Genomic DNA, 19,613 nt, shown 5'->3' with positions numbered 1-19,613 from the left:
ACCAACACCAGACCCCCCAACCTCCCCCCCCGGAGAGAGAGCCCGACACCGATTAACACCAGACCCCTCCAAACCCCCCCTTCTACCGGGGAGAGAGCAGAACTCCGACCAACACCAGACCCCCCAAACCCCCCCCTTCCCCCGGGGAGAGAGCCCGACACCGATTAACACCAGACCCCCCAAAATCCCCCTTCCTCGGGGAGAGAGCCTGACACCGACCAACACCAGACCCCCTAAACCCCCCCGGAGAGAGAGCCTGACACCAACCAACACCAGACCCCCCAAACCCCGCCTCCCCCCAGGGAGAGAGCCTGCGCCGACCAACACCAGACCCCTCAACCCCCCCCCAGAGAGAGAGCCCAACACCGACCAACACCAGATCCCCCAAACCCCGCCTTCCCCCGGGGAGAGAGCCTGACGCCAACCAACACAAGACCCCCCAAAACCCCCCTCCCGGGGAGAGAGCCCAACACCGACCAACACCAGACCCCCCCAAACCTCTCCTTCCCCCGGGGAGAGAGCCCAACACCGACCAACACCAGACCCCCAACCCCCCCCCAGAGAGAGAGCCTGACACCGATTAACACCAGACCCCTCCAAACCCCCCCTACCCCGGGGAGAGAGCCTGACACCAACCAACACCAGACCCATCAACCCCCCCCCCCGGAGAGAGAGCCCGACACCGATTAACACCAGACCCCTCCAAACCCCCCCTTCCCCCGGGGAGAGAGCCTGATATCGACCAACACCAGACCCCCCAACCTCCCCCCCCCGGAGAGAGAGCCCGACACCGATTAACACCAGACCCCTCCAAACCCCCCCTTCCCCCGGGGAGAGAGCCCCACTCCGACCAACACCAGGCCCCCCAAATCCCCCCTTCCCCCAGGGAGAGAGCCTGACACTGACCAACACCAGACCCCCGAAACCTTCCCGCCCCCGGAGAGAGAGCCCGACACCGATTAACACCAGACCCCCCAAAATCCCCCTTCCCTGGGGAGAGAGCCCAACACCGACCAACACCAGACCCCCTAAACCCCCCAGTTCCCCCAGGGAGAGAGCCCCGACATTGACCAACAACACTCATGCCCCATCCCTACCCGAGAGAGCCTTCCACTAACATCCCCACCCCTCCCATTGGCGAAAGAGAGACCCTCACCTTCACAGCTCCGGACATCCCCGAGAGCAACAGTCGGGCTCTGCATACACCATCAAGCACCTCACATGCGGCATCTCTCCCTTCTTCCAGGGGGCAATGCTGCCCCCCCCTAAAAAATGCCGCCCTAGGCAAATGCCTTGTTTGCCTTGTGGTAAATACGCCCCAGGTGCCAAGGGATTGACTCTCCTCGGTCAGATTTTCAAGGCACATTGCAACAAATGAAAAATAATTCGTTGAAATGAAAAATGTTGCAAGTGAACATTTTAAAAAATACTCTGTTTTTTTTTTTCCCGTCGGCGACAGGCTCTCTTTAATAAGGTGCCGGAGGAAGTTTGCACCATGGGAGCCTCATACTCCCTGGCAGCCGGGCTCTTGTGCCAGTGACACCATGATAGGGATCTGAAGGTCATTCTTCATAGTGGCAGCTGCCCGCTCCTATAGCGCCAGGGACTTATCAATTCATGGCAGATCCAATAATGAGGCTTATTGTACGGCAAAGAGGAGATCTTAATCAGGAATTACCCCACTCCATAGAGGAGGGGGATGGGGGGGGGGAGGGGGCGGCCGTCATAAGAATCATCTCCAGAAGATAAGAATGTAATAGCCTAATGTGACTATTAATCTGATAAGAACATTTCATCTCATTTAGAGAGCCGAACCGCTGCTAATGTAAAGAATTTAAATTAATCCCCAGGAATTCTTCTTATCACAAATGGGATTATATGATGATAAAAGGGCCTATTGTGGTGGTCTATGAGCACCCCCCCCCCCATATCAGACAATGCTATTGTGGCTCCTGTCATAACCCCCCAACCCCCCCCCCCCCCCCCCACCGGCCATCGCCAGCCAACTCGAGGGCCATAAATATTAGCGTGCTAAAGACACATTCTGATGAAGGATAATGTAAGAACCTCGAAGGGGCCGGATTCCGGCAGCTTATTCCAGATTTGTTATTTCATTCTTTTTCTTGAAATTTACCGAAAGAAATGTGAACGCAGGAAATTAAATATGTTCTCATAAATATTCAGGGACCACTTTTTTTCTGTGTGTGTTTTAAATGATGTTGGGTTCCCTTGAGTATCGAGTTGATGATCGGGATCGAAGTTCTTGTATGTGAAGGAGCTGAAAAATGACCGAGATATAAGAAAAAAGAAAAGGAAAGATAAAGAGTCGGGAAAACAGAAAAGGAGAAATGAAGAAATTGATAAAATGTATCAGTTTGTAGGAGTTCAAAACTTATTATATAGGCAGCTGATGGGGACTATTTATTACTTATTTTTGTAGTTTATTTAACAGATATTCCCCAAATATGAAAAATAGAGAGAGGTGAACTTATAGGGACTCATCCCTGTACTATACCTTACCCCCGATAATATTCCTGGACTCACCTCTGTACTATACCTTACCCCCGATAATATTCCTGGACTCACCCCTGTACTATACCTTACCCCCGATAATATTCCTGGACTCACCTCTGTACTATACCTTACCCCCGATAATATTCCTGGACTCACCCCTGTACTATACCTTACCCCCGATAATATTCCTGGACTCACCTCTGTACTATACCTTACCCCCGATAATATTCCTGGACTCATCCCTGTACTATACCTTACCCCCGATAATATTCCTGGACTCATCCCTGTACTATACCTTACCCCTGATAATATTCCTGGACTCACCTCTGTACTATACCTTACCCCCGATAATATTCCTGGACTCATCCCTGTACTATACCTTACCCCTGATAATATTCCTGGACTCATCCCTGTACTATACCTTACCCCCGATAATATTCCTGGACTCACCTCTGTACTATACCTTACCCCTGATAATATTCCTGGACTCACCTCTGTACTATACCTTACCCCTGATAATATTCCTGGACTCATCCCTGTACTATACCTTACCCCTGATAATATTCCTGGACTCATCCCTGTACTATACCTTACCCCTGATAACATTCCTGGACTCACCCCTGTACTATACCTTACCCCTGATAATATTCCTGGACTCACCTCTGTACTATACCTTACCCCCGATAATATTCCTGGACTCACCTCTGTACTATACCTTACCCCCGATAATATTCCTGGACTCATCTCTGTACTATACCTTACCCCTGATAATATTTCTGGACTCATCCCTGTACTATACCTTACCCCCGATAATATTCCTGGACTCACCTCTGTACTATACCTTACCCCTGATAATATTCCTGGACTCACCCCTGTACTATACCTTACCCCCGATAATATTCCTGGACTCACCCCTGTACTATACCTTACCCCCGATAATATTCCTGGACTCACCTCTGTACTATACCTTACCCCCGATAATATTCCTGGACTCATCCCTGTACTATACCTTACCCCTGATAATATTCCTGGACTCATCCCTGTACTATACCTTACCCCTGATAATATTCCTGGACTCATCCCTGTACTATACCTTACCCCCTGATAATATTCCTGGACTCACCCCTGTACTATACCTTACCCCTGATAATATTCCTGGACTCATCCCTGTACTATACCTTACCCCTGATAATATTCCTGGACTCATCCCTGTACTATACCTTACCCCCGATAATATTCCTGGACTCACCTCTGTACTATACCTTACCCCTGATAATATTCCTGGACTCATCCCTGTACTATACCTTACCCCTGATAACATTCCTGGACTCACCTCTGTACTATACCTTACCCCTGATAATATTCCTGGACTCACCTCTGTACTATACCTTACCCCCGATAATATTCCTGGACTCATCTCTGTACTATACCTTACCCCTGATAATATTCCTGGACTCACCTCTGTACTATACCTTACCCCTGATAATATTCCTGGACTCATCCCTGTACTATACCTTACCCCTGATAATATTCCTGGACTCACCTCTGTACTATACCTTACCCCTGATAATATTCCTGGACTCACCCCTGTACTATACCTTACCCCCGATAATATTCCTGGACTCATCCCTGTACTATACCTTACCCCCGATAATATTCCTGGACTCATCCCTGTACTATACCTTACCCCCGATAATATTCCTGGACTCACCTCTGTACTATACCTTACCCCTGATAATATTCCTGGACTCACCTCTGTACTATACCTTACCCCTGATAACATTCCTGGACTCACCCCTGTACTATACCTTACCCCCGATAATATTCCTGGACTCATCCCTGTACTATACCTTACCCCTGATAATATTCCTGGACTCACCCCTGTACTATACCTTACCCCTGATAATATTCCTGGACTCATCCCTGTACTATACCTTACCCCCGATAATATTCCTGGACTCATCTCTGTACTATACCTTACCCCTGATAATATTCCTGGACTCACCCCTGTACTATACCTTACCCCCGATAATATTCCTGGACTCACCTCTGTACTATACCTTACCCCTGATAACATTCCTGGACTCACCTCTGTACTATACCTTACCCCTGATAACATTCCTGGACTCACCCCTGTACTATACCTTACCCCTGATAATATTCCTGGACTCATCCCTGTACTATACCTTACCCCTGATAATATTCCTGGACTCACCCCTGTACTATACCTTACCCCTGATAATATTCCTGGACTCATCCCTGTACTATACCTTACCCCTGATAATATTCCTGGACTCACCCCTGTACTATACCTTACCCCTGATAATATTCCTGGACTCATCTCTGTACTATACCTTACCCCTGATAATATTCCTGGACTCACCTCTGTACTATACCTTACCCCCGATAATATTCCTGGACTCACCTCTGTACTATACCTTACCCATGATAATATTCCTGGACTCACCCCTGTACTATACCTTACCCATGATAATATTCCTGGACTCATCCCTGTACTATACCTTACCCCCGATAATATTCCTGGACTCACCTCTGTACTATACCTTACCCCCGATAATATTCCTGGACTCACCCCTGTACTATACCTTACCCCTGATAATATTCCTGGACTCATCCCTGTACTATACCTTACCCCTGATAATATTCCTGGACTCACCTCTGTACTATACCTTACCCCTGATAATATTCCTGGACTCACCTCTGTACTATACCTTACCCCCGATAATATTCCTGGACTCACCTCTGTACTATACCTTACCCCCGATAATATTCCTGGACTCATCCCTGTACTATACCTTACCCCTGATAATATTCCTGGACTCATCCCTGTACTATACCTTACCCCCGATAATATTCCTGGACTCACCTCTGTACTATACCTTACCCCTGATAATATTCCTGGACTCATCCCTGTACTATACCTTACCCCCGATAATATTCCTGGACTCACCTCTGTACTATACCTTACCCCTGATAATATTCCTGGACTCATCCCTGTACTATACCTTACCCCTGATAATATTCCTGGACTCATCCCTGTACTATACCTTACCCCTGATAATATTCCTGGACTCATCCCTGTACTATACCTTACCCCTGATAATATTCCTGGACTCACCTCTGTACTATACCTTACCCCTGATAATATTCCTGGACTCATCCTTGTACTATACCTTACCCCCGATAATATTCCTGGACTCACCTCTGTACTATACCTTACCCCTGATAACATTCCTGGACTCACCCCTGTACTATACCTTACCCCCGATAATATTCCTGGACTCATCCCTGTACTATACCTTACCCCTGATAATATTCCTGGACTCACCTCTGTACTATACCTTACCCCTGATAACATTCCTGGACTCACCCCTGTACTATACCTTACCCCCGATAATATTCCTGGACTCACCTCTGTACTATACCTTACCCCTGATAATATTCCTGGACTCACCCCTGTACTATACCTTACCCCCGATAATATTCCTGGACTCACCTCTGTACTATACCTTACCCCTGATAATATTCCTGGACTCACCCCTGTACTATACCTTACCCCTGATAATATTCCTGGACTCACCCCTGTACTATACCTTACCCCTGATAACATTCCTGGACTCACCCCTGTACTATACCTTACCCCTGATAATATTCCTGGACTCACCCCTGTACTATACCTTACCCCTGATAATATTCCTGGACTCACCTCCTATCCTCTTTTTATTATCTCTTACCCCTGGTAATGTTCTAGGACTAAATCCTTCTACCTCGCCCCTCCAAGTCAAACAATCCCTCAGTTGCTTTGAGAATGCTAGCATGTATTTTCTTCTCACAATAATAGTTCATTTGTTTAAAATTTGTCAGAGAGGAAGAAGAGGAAAGTGGAGATTAATGACAAATTACAGGAACATCACAGACTTGGAATGCAATTATTTCTTACCATTTTGAGAGGGTGCTAATAATTTTGTAAATTTTTGTGGTTTTGCGTGGAATATGTCTGGTTTGGCTTTTTGTTTCTCCACTTTTTTGTGTCACCGATACAAACCAAAGAAATAACCAAAGAAATAAACACGAGAATGCCGAAGCATTTGTCATTGCAGCAACTTTCTGGGTGAAGCGGGGCGTTATCTGATGGAAATGCAAGATTTTTGGCCATGACTGTATGTATTTTATACACTGTACATACAATGTTTTTTTCCTTTTAATTATTTCTAACATTCCATTATATTCCTGAAATGTCACAAAAAGACAAAATAAATATAAAACAACTATAATAGTTAAGTATATATCAGCTCTACCAATAATTATGGCAATAACAAGAAAGTGCAGATATCATTCTGGAGATCAGATAGTTTGGTTTATACTTCCGTTTTTGCTACAAAGTAACAGAAAAAAACAGGATTGAATAATCAATGATAGTAACAGAGGAACGAATAATAATAATAACAATAATAATAATGATGATGATAATAATGATAATAATGATAATGATGATAATAATGATAATAATGATAATGATAATAATAATAAAAAATACAACAATAACAATAGTAATAACAATAATAATAATGATAATAATAATAATAATGATAATAATGATTATTATAATGATGATAATAATAATAACAATAATAACGATAATAATAATGTTAATAATAATAATAATGATAATAATAAATATAACAATAACAATAGTAATAATGATAATAATAATAACAACAATAATAACGATTATAAAAATAATAATAATACTAATGATGATGATGATAATAATAATAACAATAATAATAATGATAATAATAATAATAATGATAATAATAATAATGATAATAATAATAACAACAATAATAACGATTATAAAAACAATAATAATAATAATGATGATGATGATAATAATAATAACAATAATAATAATGATAATAATAATAATAATAATGATAATAATAATAATAATAATAATGTTAATAATGATAATGATGATGATAATAATAATAATAATGATAATAATAATAATACTAATGATAATAATAAATATAACAATAGTAATAACGATAATAATAATGATGATAATAATAATAACAACAATAATAACGATAATAATAATAATGTTAATAATAATAATAATAATGATAATAATAATAACAACAATAATAATAATGATAATAATAATGTTAATAATAATAATGATAATAATAATAATAATGTTAATATTAATAATGATAATAATAATAATGATCATAATAATAATAATGTTATTAATAATAATAATAATAATAATAATAATGATAATAATAATAACAACAATAATAATAATGATAATAATAATGTTAATAATAATAATGATAATAATAATAACAACAATAATAATAATGTTAATAATAATAATGATAATAATAATGTTAATAATAATAATGATAATAATAATAACAACAATAATAATAATGTTAATAATAATAATGATAATAATAATGTTAATAATAATAATGATAATATTAATAACAACAATAATAATAATGTAATAATAATAATGATAATAATAATAATGATAATAATAATAATGATAATAATAATGTTAATAATAATAATAATAATAACAACAACAATAATAATAATGTAATAATAATAATGATAATAATAATAATAATAATAACAACAACAATAATAATAAGACTACTACAGCTGAGTCTAAATTATTTGTGTTTATTAAATTTTGAATTTAATTGATAGAAAGAGATCCTTAGAGGCAGCTTCCACGGGGGGAATGCAGATTGTATGAGGGAACGTCATAAATATCAGGCTGTGTAAAAGGTGATTGGACGCTGCGGGGGGCTTCTCCTATTCTCCGGGGTCTCATGTGTCTGCTATAAATTGTCAGGCCCTTTTATATCTCGCTGGGAATCTGCCCCCTTGGAAGTGCCGGGTGACGCTCTTCAATGGAACCTGAAAACCCAGAATACAATTTATGTTAATCCGTCATACGACATCTGTCAGAAATAGAAGATGAATGTTGTTTGCATGAAAACGCTCCATTCTGCTCCGCGGTAAACAACAGCCGCCGAGGCCTCAAAGGGAAGCAAGACGCTCCGCGCCGCACCAAATTGGCCTTGACACTTTTAATGGTTCCCCTGTGTGAAGGCGCGGCCTGGCTGCGGAGGGGAGAGTCATGCGGGATTTCCGGATTAGTGTCACCCCAGTATGTCTGGTGGGGGTACACCCCTCCGCGGGACGACACCCAGAATTTTGTATATGTTTGGTCAAGACTTGTTTTTTAAGTTTTGGATGGGGGAGGGGAAGGATGGGAACTCCTGTGTGGTCTGTACTGGTGTCTGGGGCTCCATTAGAAAGATTTCCCTTCACTTTGCGTCATTATGGTGACAACAGGTAAACCAGACAGGAAGTGAGGAAAAGTCTACAACAGAGAATGAATCGATGTGAATAGAGAACAATTCAAATGATTCGATCCGACCTCAACTATTGTATCATAATATATTATATTGTAATATTAATAGAAATATATATATCATAGATTGTAAGCTCCCAGGAGCCGGGCCCTCGGTTTCCTCCTGTACCAAATTGTATTGTATCTCTAACGTCGGAGGGGGTGTCACCAAGTGTTATTGCACTGGGTGACACCAACCCTAGGGACACCCCTGCCAGGGGGCCTAGTGCTTTTGACTGTATACATCTGTGTCCACGGAGGGGATTGGAAAACCTGAATCACATGATTGGGAGGGGATTGGAACACCTGAATCACATGATATGGAGGGGATTGGAACACCTGAATCACATGATTGGGAGGGAATTGGAACACCTGAATCACATGATTGGGAGGGGATTGGAACACCTGAATCACATGATTGGGAGGGAATTGGAACACCTGAATCACATGATATGGAGGGGATTGGAACACCTGAATCACATGATATGGAGGGGATTGGAACACGTGAATCACATGATTGGGAGGGGATTGGAACACCTGAATCACATGATTGGAAGGGGATTGGAACACCTGAATCTCATGATTGGGAGGGGATTGGAATACCTGAATCACATGATTGGGAGGGGATTGGAGCACCTGAATCACATGATATGGAGGGGATTGGAACACCTGAATCACATGATTTGGAGGGGATTGGAGCACCTGAATTACATGATTGGGAGGGGATTGGAATTCCCAAATCACATGATTGGGAGGGGATTGGAACACCTGAATCACATGATATGGAGGGGATTGGAACATCTGAATCACATGATTGGGAGGGGATTGGAACACCTGAATCTCATGATTGGGAGGGGATTGGAACACCCGAATCACATGATTTGGAGGGGATTGGAACACCTGAATCATATGATTGGGAGGGGATTGGAACACCCGAATCACATGATTGGGAGGGGATTGGAACACCTGAATCACATGATTGGGAGGGGATTGGAACACCCGAATCACATGATTTGGAGGGGATTGGAGCACCTGAATCACATGATTGGGAGGGGATTGGAACACCCGAATCACATGATTTGGAGGGGATTGGAACACCTGAATCACATGATTGGGAGGGGATTGGAACACCTGAATCACATGATTGGGAGGGGATTGGAACACCTGAATCATATGATTGGGAGGGGATTGGAACACCCGAATCACATGATTTGGAGGGGATTTGAGCACCTGAATCACATGATATGGAGGGGATTGGAACACCCGAATCACATGATTGGGAGGGGATTGGAGCACCTGAATCACATGACTGGGAGGGGATTGGAACACCTGAATCACATGATTGGGAGGGGATTGGAACACCTGAATCAAATGATTGGGAGGGGATTGGAACACCCGAATCACATGATTGGGAGGGGATTGGAACGCCTGAATCACATGATTGGGAGGGAATTGGAACACCCGAATCACATGATTTGGAGGGGATTGGAGCACCCAAATCACATGATTGGGAGGGGATTGGAACACCTGAATCACATGATTGGGAGGGGATTGGAACACCCGAATCACATGATTTGGAGGGGATTTGAGCACCTGAATCACATGATATGGAGGGGATTGGAACACCCGAATCACATGATTGGGAGGGGATTGGAGCACCTGAATCACATGACTGGGAGGGGATTGGAACACCTGAATCACATGATTGGGAGGGGATTGGAACACCTGAATCACATGATTGGGAGGGGATTGGAACACCCGAATCACATGATTGGGAGGGGATTGGAACGCCTGAATCACATGATTGGGAGGGAATTGGAACACCCGAATCACATGATTTGGAGGGGATTGGAGCACCCGAATCACATGATTGGGAGGGGATTGGAACACCCGAATCACATGATTTGGAGGGGATTTGAGCACCTGAATCACATGATATGGAGGGGATTGGAACACCCGAATCACATGATTGGGAGGGGATTGGAACACCTGAATCACATGATTGGGAGGGCGGGGCAATACTTTTGGCAGTATGGTGTATTTGTGATTTCTCAGAAGGTGTGACCCGTTCACGTGACCAAGACGCCGCCGCGGGCTGAGAGACAACGAGCAGCGATTTGTCTTCGGGGTTCATTAATGGCCGGGCTCCATTCACTGGAGGGGAGGAAGGCAATATGGACAGGGAGTCCTCGCCCCACAAGCCATTTGTTTGTTTTACGCTGGCCATGCGCAGAACATTGGCCGCTCTTCCCAGTGTGGAATGTGATTAAGCTTCCAGGGATTTTTTCCTAAAGGATGTCAATTTTTTGGCTGGGGGGGGGTGGGGGAGACAATCAGCCCCGACAGTTCCATCGATTTATAAGGACCCGTCATTGGACGTCCCTGTAGAAAATAAAGCAGCATTCACCCTGTGATCGATTCTGTTGATCAAATATGCACTGGCTGCTTTACTGGCCTGCAGAGCGTTGCGCCTGCTGTCAGTGGGTTGCGGGTGCAGTGCGGTGTTTATGCCCAGCCTGTTCTTTTTGGGGCGTTCAGGCAGGAGTCGAATTCTACATCAGCCTGTAAGGCGCATAAACGCATCCATAGTGTTTATTTATTTCAGGTACTTCTATAGCGCCGTCAGTTTACGCTTCACATATATATTGTACGTTCACATCAGGCCCCGCCCCCGAGGGGCGTACAATCTAAGGTCCCTAACTCACATTCATACATACACATACTAGGGACAATTTAGACAGGAGACAATTAACCTACCAGCATGTCTTTGGAGCGTGGGAGGAAACCCACACAGGCACAGGGAGAACATGCAAACTCCAGGCAGGTGGTACCGTGGTTGGGATTCGAGCCGACGACCCGAGTACTGCCAGGCAGAAGCGCTAACCATTTAGCCGCTGTGCCGCCCCCTGTTGATGGGCATTTGAAATGCATTGCACGGGCAGTCAGATTTTTATTTTTTTTTTTGCAATGTAAGCGATCGCTTCTGACAGTTTGCACCCGCCCCGTAGACGCATCTGAACAGCATTTGCGGCACGTTTCAATAGGAGTGAATGGAGGCGGCTGCAAAGTGCCGATGTCTGCTGAACTCTGCAGGCAGGGCTGTTGTTCCCCTCGGGCTCTCTTACTAATGTGGTGCACTCGGAAGAGCAATCCGCATTCGGATCGCTCTTCAGAGGGCATCTGACAGGCAGTGAGGAGCTATTATATTGCCTCCTCACCGCCTGTTTTAACCCCTCAAGTCCTGCGGCAGCGTGCTGCAACCATGTGGCTACTGAGTGGCCCTTCAACAGGGTCGCCAGTCGGTTAGTTGAGAGGGTAAGGGAGGAGGAGGGGAGTGCCTTGTCATCCTAGGCTACGGGCTGTGTGTTTCTATTGATGCCCACAGTGCAGTTGCTTGCTCCCAAGTCGGCTCTGTGTGTCCATAGACACACAGAGCTCAGTTCAGCTTTTCCCCCTGCTTCCTCCTCACTGGCTGTAATTAACAGCAGAAGGAGCCAATGGCTCCCACTGCTCTCTCTGAGCCAATGAGGAGAGAGAGAGCTGGGAGAGATTGGGCTCAGGTAAGTATAAGGAGGGGCTGGGGATGGTGTATTTAGTTCATGTGCTGAAGGCAACACTAACATCAGTTACCCCCCACCCCACCAGCACCACCACCCCACCCCCAGGGCCCCACCCCCCAGCACTGTTCCTCTCCGCTACGGACACCACAGCCCATTTCCACAATCCTCCGCTGATCCCCCCCCACCGCAACCACCAGATCCACCCAACCAGGGGCGGACTGACAACTCATGGGGCCCCCGGACAATTGGGGATCATGTGGCCCCTGTGTCCTTGCCCACACTCGAAACACACCCAAAAAAGCCTATAAAAGGTACCAGAGGCATTTTATGGGGCCCCCTACTGACCCCGGGCCCTCGGGCAGTGCCCGAATGCTCGAATGGTCAGTCCGAAACACTCGAAACACACCCAAAAAATACTATAAAAGGTACCAGAGGCATTTTATGGGGCCCCTTACTGACCCCGGGCCCCCGGGCAGTGCCCGAATGCTGGAATGGTCAGTCCGCCCCTGCACCCAACTAACCTTTAGATAAGCAATGAATGATGCAGCCGGCCATCCCCGCACCCACCAGGAGCGCGCAGCCACCGCCGGACCTGGCCAGGTCCCCACCCCTGTCACTTGTTTCCCTTCCATGGTGTTCCCACCAGTCCTTCTGCTTTCCTATTAAAAACTGACCACACTAGGCAGGAGAGCACAGCTTGGTCAGTTCTCTAGCCGTGCTAGCAACTCAGCCTGCCTGTCCTCCAATGATCAGACTTCTGCTGACACACCACCCCCTGCACAGACCTTCACTGAGAAGACCAGTGTGCTACTATTTCTCCTCCCCCAGCTCTTATTGTTGCTGTGAACAGAGAGTATGTGATCACTTACTAAAAAAAAAAGGAAACAAGGTGTACAAATGTTTTTTTTTTCAATATCTATGCACAAATGTTTTGCCTTTCGTTTCTATTAAGGTGAGGGTTTCCAATCACTTCAACAGGAATTGTTCAGGCATTTCCTGTTATAGAGTGACAACGCTCCATCCTTGTCTTGCAATTTGCTCCCATGTTGTCACCAGTGGCATCCCTAGGCAGGTGCGAGGGGTACGTGCCACACCAGGTGACACCTATCTCACGGGGTGACTCCGGACCCGCTCCACGAAAAGGTGAGTTTTAAAGCAAGCCGACGATCCCCACAGGATGGATCGGACCTACAGAATGAGCATTATGGATCGGACTCCGATCCATTATGCTGCCCAATACGCAGATCCGATCCATCCTGCGGGGATCGTCGGCTTGCTTTAAAACTCACCTTTTCGTGGAGCGGGTCCGGTGTCACCCCGTATAGGTTGCATGCCGACGATCCCCGCAGGATGGATCGGATCTGCGGATCGGGGAGCGTAATGGATCAGTCTTTGATCCATTATGCTCAATCCGCAGATCCGATCCATCCTGCGGGGATCGTTGGAGGGGGTGGTGTGTCACCAAGCGTTACCGCACCGGGTGACACCAACCCTAGGGACGCCCCTCCTACTCTTTGATTACCATCTCTTGAGAGTTCTTTTTGACCACCGGATTGGATGAATCATTGAGTCTGAGACATTGGGTGCAAACGGGTGAAGTTGGGAGATGACCCGTCTCTGGAGTTGGCGTTCAACTGCGCTATTTTGACCGTCCCTTTCTCCGGGTGGTCAAATCTTTATGGGAAGAGCAGGGGCGGACTGACAATTCATGGGCCCCCCGGGCAATAGGGGATCATGGGGCCCCTGTGTCCTTGCCCAAACTCAAAAAAGCCTATGAAAAAGGTACCAGGAGCATCTCATGGGGCCCCTTACTGACCCCGGGCCCTCGGCCAGTGTCCGAGTTTCCAAATGGTCAGTCCGCGCCTGGGGAAGAGGCTGTCTATGGGGTTTGAAGGTGAAGGTCTCCTTGTCCATTATCACATCTCCTTGAGCACCATCAACTGTGAGGACTTTATGGCCATATCTCACCAACCCTAGAGACCTTTCTTCTTCATGGTTGCGGTGTGTTTGCACCTTGTTTTCATGGCTTTGTTTATGTATATCTATAACTACGCCCCGTTTATATATTCACTGAGGATGAAAAGAGAGAAGCAAAAATGGGTATTTTCTAACAAAAACATAGTGCTTTAGCAAACCGGTGAGGGTCTCCATCCACCAGTCTGTCTAGACTGCCATCATATGCTATGACATGGGGGCTATACCAGGCATGGGGGCCATAGCAGGCATGGGGGCCTCTCAGGAGCTCAGTGACTCCAAGCGTGGTCCCGTGATAGGTGGCCACCTGGGCAATAAGTCCATCCGTGACATTTCCTGGCTACTAAATATTCCACGCTCAACTGTTAGTGGGATTATAACAAAGTGGAAGCAACTGGGAACAACAGCCACTCAGCCACCAAGTGGTAGGCCACGTCACATGACAGGGCGGGGTCAGCGCATGCTGAAGCGCACAGTGCGCAGAAGTCACCAACTGTCTGCAGAGTCAATAGCTAAAGACCTCCAAACTTGGTGTGGCCTTCAGATGAGCCCAACAACAGTGCGTAGAGAGCTTCATGGAATGGGTTTCCATGGCCGAGCAGCTGCATCCAAGCCTTCCATCACCAAGTGCAAAGTGTCGGATGCCGTGGTGTAAAGCACGCCGCCACTGGACTCTAGAGCATTGGAGGCGTGTTCTCTGGAGTGACCAATCACACTTCTCTGTCTGGCAATCTGGCAATGGACGTGTCTGGGTTTGGCGGTTGCCAGGAGAACGGTACTTGCCTGACTGCATTGTGCCAAGTGTAAAGTTTGGTGGAGGGGGGGTTATGGTGTGGGGGTGTTTTTCAGGGGTTGGGCTTGGCCCCCTAGTTCCAGTGAAGGGAACTCTTAAGGCGACATTTTGGACAATTTCATGCTCCCAACTTAGTGGGAGGAGTTTGGGGATGGCCCCTTCCTGTTCCAACATGACTGCCCACCAGTGCACAAAGCAAGGTCCATAAAGACATGGAGGAGCCAGTTTGGGGTGGAGGAACTTGACTGTCCTGCACAGAGTCCTGACCTCAACCCCATAGAACACCTTTGGGATGAATTAGAGTGGAGACTGTGAGCCAGGCCTCCTCCCCCGACATCAGTGCCTGACCTGACAAATGTGCTTCTGGAAGAATGGTCCAACCTTCCCATAGACACCCTCCTAAACCTTGTGGACGGCCTTCCCAGAAGAGTTGAAGCTGTTATAGCTGCAAAGGGCGGGGCCAACTCAATATTGAACCCTACGGACTAAGACTGGGGGGCCATTAAAGGTCATGTGTGTGGAAAGGGCGGGGCCAACTCAATATTGAACCCTACGGACTAAGACTGGGGGGCCATTAAAGGTCATGTGCGTGGAAAGGGCGGGGCCAACTCAATATTGAACCCTATGGACTAAGACTGGGGGGCCATTAAAGGTCATGTGCGGGGAAAGGGCGGGGCCAACTCAATATTGAACCCTATGGACTAAGACTGGGGGGCCATTAAAGGTCATGTGCGGGGAATGGCTGACCGCCCAATACTGCGGGCAATATGGTGTATTAGGCAGCAAGTGAACATTTTGTCGATGAAGTTGATGTCTTGAAAGCAGAAAAAATGGGCAATAATAGGGATTTGAGGGACTTTGACAAGAACCGGGTTATAATGTCTATATGACCGGCTCGGAGCAACTCCAAAATTGCAGCTCTTGTGGAATATTCCTGGTCTGCAGTGGTCAGGACTGACCAAAAGTGGGACAAGGAAGGAAAACTGGAGAACTGATGATAGGGTCATAGGCTGCCAAGGCTCATTGATGGAAGTTTGGTGGGGGGTCATTGATAGAGGTGAGGAGGGAAGGCTCATTGATGGAGGTGAGGAAGGGAGGCTCATTGATGGAGGTGGGGAGGGAAGGCTCATTGATGGAGGTGGGGAGGGAAGGCTCATTGATGGAGTTGGGGAGGGAAGGCCCATTGATGGAGGTGGGAAAGGGAGGCTCATTGATGGAGGTGGGTAGGGAAGGCTCATTGATGGAGGTGGGTAGGGAAGGCTCATTGATGGAGGTGAGGAGGGAAGGCTCATTGATGGAGGTGAGGAAGGGAGGCTCAATGCTGGAGGTGGGGAGGGAAGGCTCATTGATGGAGGTGGGGAGGGAAGGCTCATTGATGGAGGTGGGGAGGGGAGGCCCATTGATGGAGGTGGGGAGGGGAGGCCCATTGATGGAGGTGGGGAGGGGAGGCCCATTGATGGAGGTGGGGAAGGGAGACTCATTGATAGAGTTGGGGAGGGAAGGCTCATTGATAAAGATGGGGAGGGAATGATCATTGATGGAGGTGGGGAGGGAAGGCTTATTGATGGAGGTGGGTAGGGAAGGCTCATTGATGGAAGTGGGGAGGGAAGGCCCATTGATGGAGGTGGGGAAGGGAAGCTCATTGATGGAGTTGGAGAGGGAAGGCCCATTGATGGAAGTAGGGAGAGAAGGTCCATTGATGGAGGTAGGGAGGGAAGGCTCATTGATGGAGGTGGGAAGGGAAGAATCATTGATGGATGTGGGGAGGGAAGAATCATTTATGAAGGTGGGGAGGGAATGCTCATTGATGGAGTTGGGGAGGGAAGGCTCATTGATGGAGCTGGGGAGGGAAGGCTTATTGATGGAGGTGGGGAGGGAAGGCTCATTGATGGATGTGGGGAGGAAAGGCCCATTGATGGAGGTGGGGAGGGAAGGATCATTGATAGAGGTGGGGAAGGGAGGCTCATTGACGGAGTTGGGGAGGGAAGGCTCACTGATGGAAGTGGGGAATGAAGGATCATTGATGGACCTGGGGAGGGAAGGCTCATTGATGGAGCTGGGGAGGGAAGGCTGATTGATGGAGCTGGGGAGGAAAGGCTCATTGATGGTGGTGGGGAGGGAAGGCTCATTGATGGACGTGGCGAGGAAAGGCCCATTGATGGAGGTGGGGAAGGAAGGCTCATTGATGGAGTTGAGGTGGAAAGGCTCATTGATGGAGGTGGGGAGGGAAGGATCATTGATGGAGGTGAGGAGGGAAGGATCATTGATGGAGGTGGGGAGGGAAGGCCCATTGATGGAGGGGGGAAGGGAGGCTCATTGATGGAGTTGGAGAGGGAAGGCTCATTGATGGAGGTGGCTAGGGAAGGCTCATTGATGGAGGTGGGGAGGGAAAGCTCAATGATGGAGGTGGGGAGGGAAGTCTCATTGATGGAGGTGGGAATGGAAGAATCATTTATGGAGGTGGGGAAGAGAGGCTCATTGATGGAGTTGGAGAGGGAAGGCTCATTGATGGAGGTGGGTAGGGAAGGCTCATTGATGGAGGTGGGGAGGGAAAGCTCAATGATGGAGGTGGGGAGGGAAGGATCATTGATGGAGGTGGGGAGGGAAGGCCCATTGATGGAGGGGGGGAAGGGAGGCTCATTGATGGAGTTGGAGAGGGAAGGCTTCTTGATGGAGGTGGGTAGGGAAGGCTCATTGATGGAGGTGGGAATGGAAGAATCATTTATGGAGGTGGGAAAGGGAGGCTCATTGATGGAGTTGGGGAGGGAAGGCCCATTGATGGAGGTGGGGAAGGGAGGCTCATTGATGGAGGTGGGGAGGGAAGGCTCATTGATGGAGTTGGAGAGGGAAGGCTCATTAATGGAGGTGGGGAGGGAAGGCTCATTGATGGAGTTAGGGAGGGAAGGATCATTGATGGAGGTGGGGAGGGAAGAATTATTGATGGAGGTGGGGAGGGAAGGCTCATTGATGGAGGTGGGGAGGGAAGGATCATTGATGGAGGTGGGGAGGGAAGGCTCATTGATGGAGGTGGGGAGGGAAGGATCATTGATGGAGGTGGGCAGGGAAAGCTGGTCTGTGTATTCCATTCCAATAGAAAAGCTACTGGAACTCAAACTTCTGAAAAAGTGAATGCCGGTTCTGATAAAAAGGTCTCAGAACACACAGAGCATCACAATTTGCTGTGTATGGGGCTGTGTGGCCGCAGACCAGTCAGGGTGTCCATGCTGACCCGTGTCCACAGCCAAAGGGGCCTTCAATGGGCACGTGAGCATCAGAACTGGACCACAGAGCCATGGAAGAAGGTGCCCTGGTCTGAGTTCAAGAATGGTTTGAAGAACACGAGTCTGAAGTGTTGACTTGGCCTCCAAATTCTCCAGCTCTCAATCCAATCGATCATCTGTGGCATGCGCTGGAAAAACGAGTCCGATCCATGGAGGCCCCGCCTCCCAACTTACAGGATCTGCTGCTGATGGCTTGGTGCCAGATACCACAGCGTACCTTCAGAGGTCTAGTGGAGTCCACGCCACGACGGTCAGGGCTGTTTTGGCGGCAAAAGTGGGACCTACTCAGTATTAGGTGGGTGGTCATGGCCGCAGCTGTGATCCTGGTACTGGTTTTATTTATTTTTTTAGACGGGGATCGGCTTTACAGGAGATTTCTCAGCATTGGGCTCCTCTTGTCTCCTCATTTTACGCACTTCTAGAAGCGTATTTCCTCCCACTCGGCTCGCAATGTCATCAACCCGCCACCAGTCCGACCTCAGCCATGCTAAGAGCCTGGGGGGGGGGGGGGGGGCATTCGCCATAATTTGATTTGGCGAGATTTCCCGGCAGATCTTCTCACCGAGCAGATTACCCACCTGTCTGATGGTGTCAGAGGAGCGCGAAGTCCTGCAGGAGGAATATTGCTAAGAAGATAAATGGAGATTAGTTGTCATTATCCTCTCTGAAACACAAGGCCTCCATATTATCTCCGGGATTATGGAGGCCGATAAGAGGCCCCCCGGTGGTTGGGCTTTACCTAGCCGCAGATCGGCACTAAGCTCTCACGCTGCGACCCCACCGCCATGAGATTGGCGTCCACGCATCAAACGTGTCGCGCTTTGGAGGGCAGACGCAGAGCAAGCAAATTCTCAGCAACCAACTGACTTTATTCTGGACCCAATTCCTTGTCTAGTATTTCCTGTAAAACTATTCCATTGTTATAAATATTATTATTATTATTATATACCACCTTCCTCCGTCATCATTATTTTATTATTAACACTCCCTTCACAATTCCTTTTTTTTGAATTATTATTATTATTATTGTT

The 19,613-nt window shown here is 47.1% G+C and overlaps 1 long non-coding RNA gene across 1 annotated transcript in view; it reads right to left on the bottom strand.

The window, feature by feature from the left end:
• Window positions 1-8,219: 8,219 nt before the first annotated feature.
• Window positions 8,220-19,613, bottom strand: part of LOC149459807 (uncharacterized) — a 30,746-nt gene continuing 19,352 nt past the window's right edge. The window contains exon 2 of the long non-coding RNA XR_016313196.1: window positions 8,220-8,475. This is a non-coding gene — a long non-coding RNA (uncharacterized LOC149459807). The remainder of the gene's footprint in view (window positions 8,476-19,613) is intronic.

The sequence above is a fragment of the Staurois parvus genome, unplaced genomic scaffold, assembly GCF_062004578.1.
Source record: "Staurois parvus isolate SC_StPar_1 unplaced genomic scaffold, SC_StPar_1.0 ptg000247l, whole genome shotgun sequence".
Taxonomy (NCBI): Eukaryota; Metazoa; Chordata; class Amphibia; order Anura; family Ranidae; genus Staurois; species Staurois parvus.
This window is presented reverse-complemented; position numbering and strand designations above follow the sequence as displayed.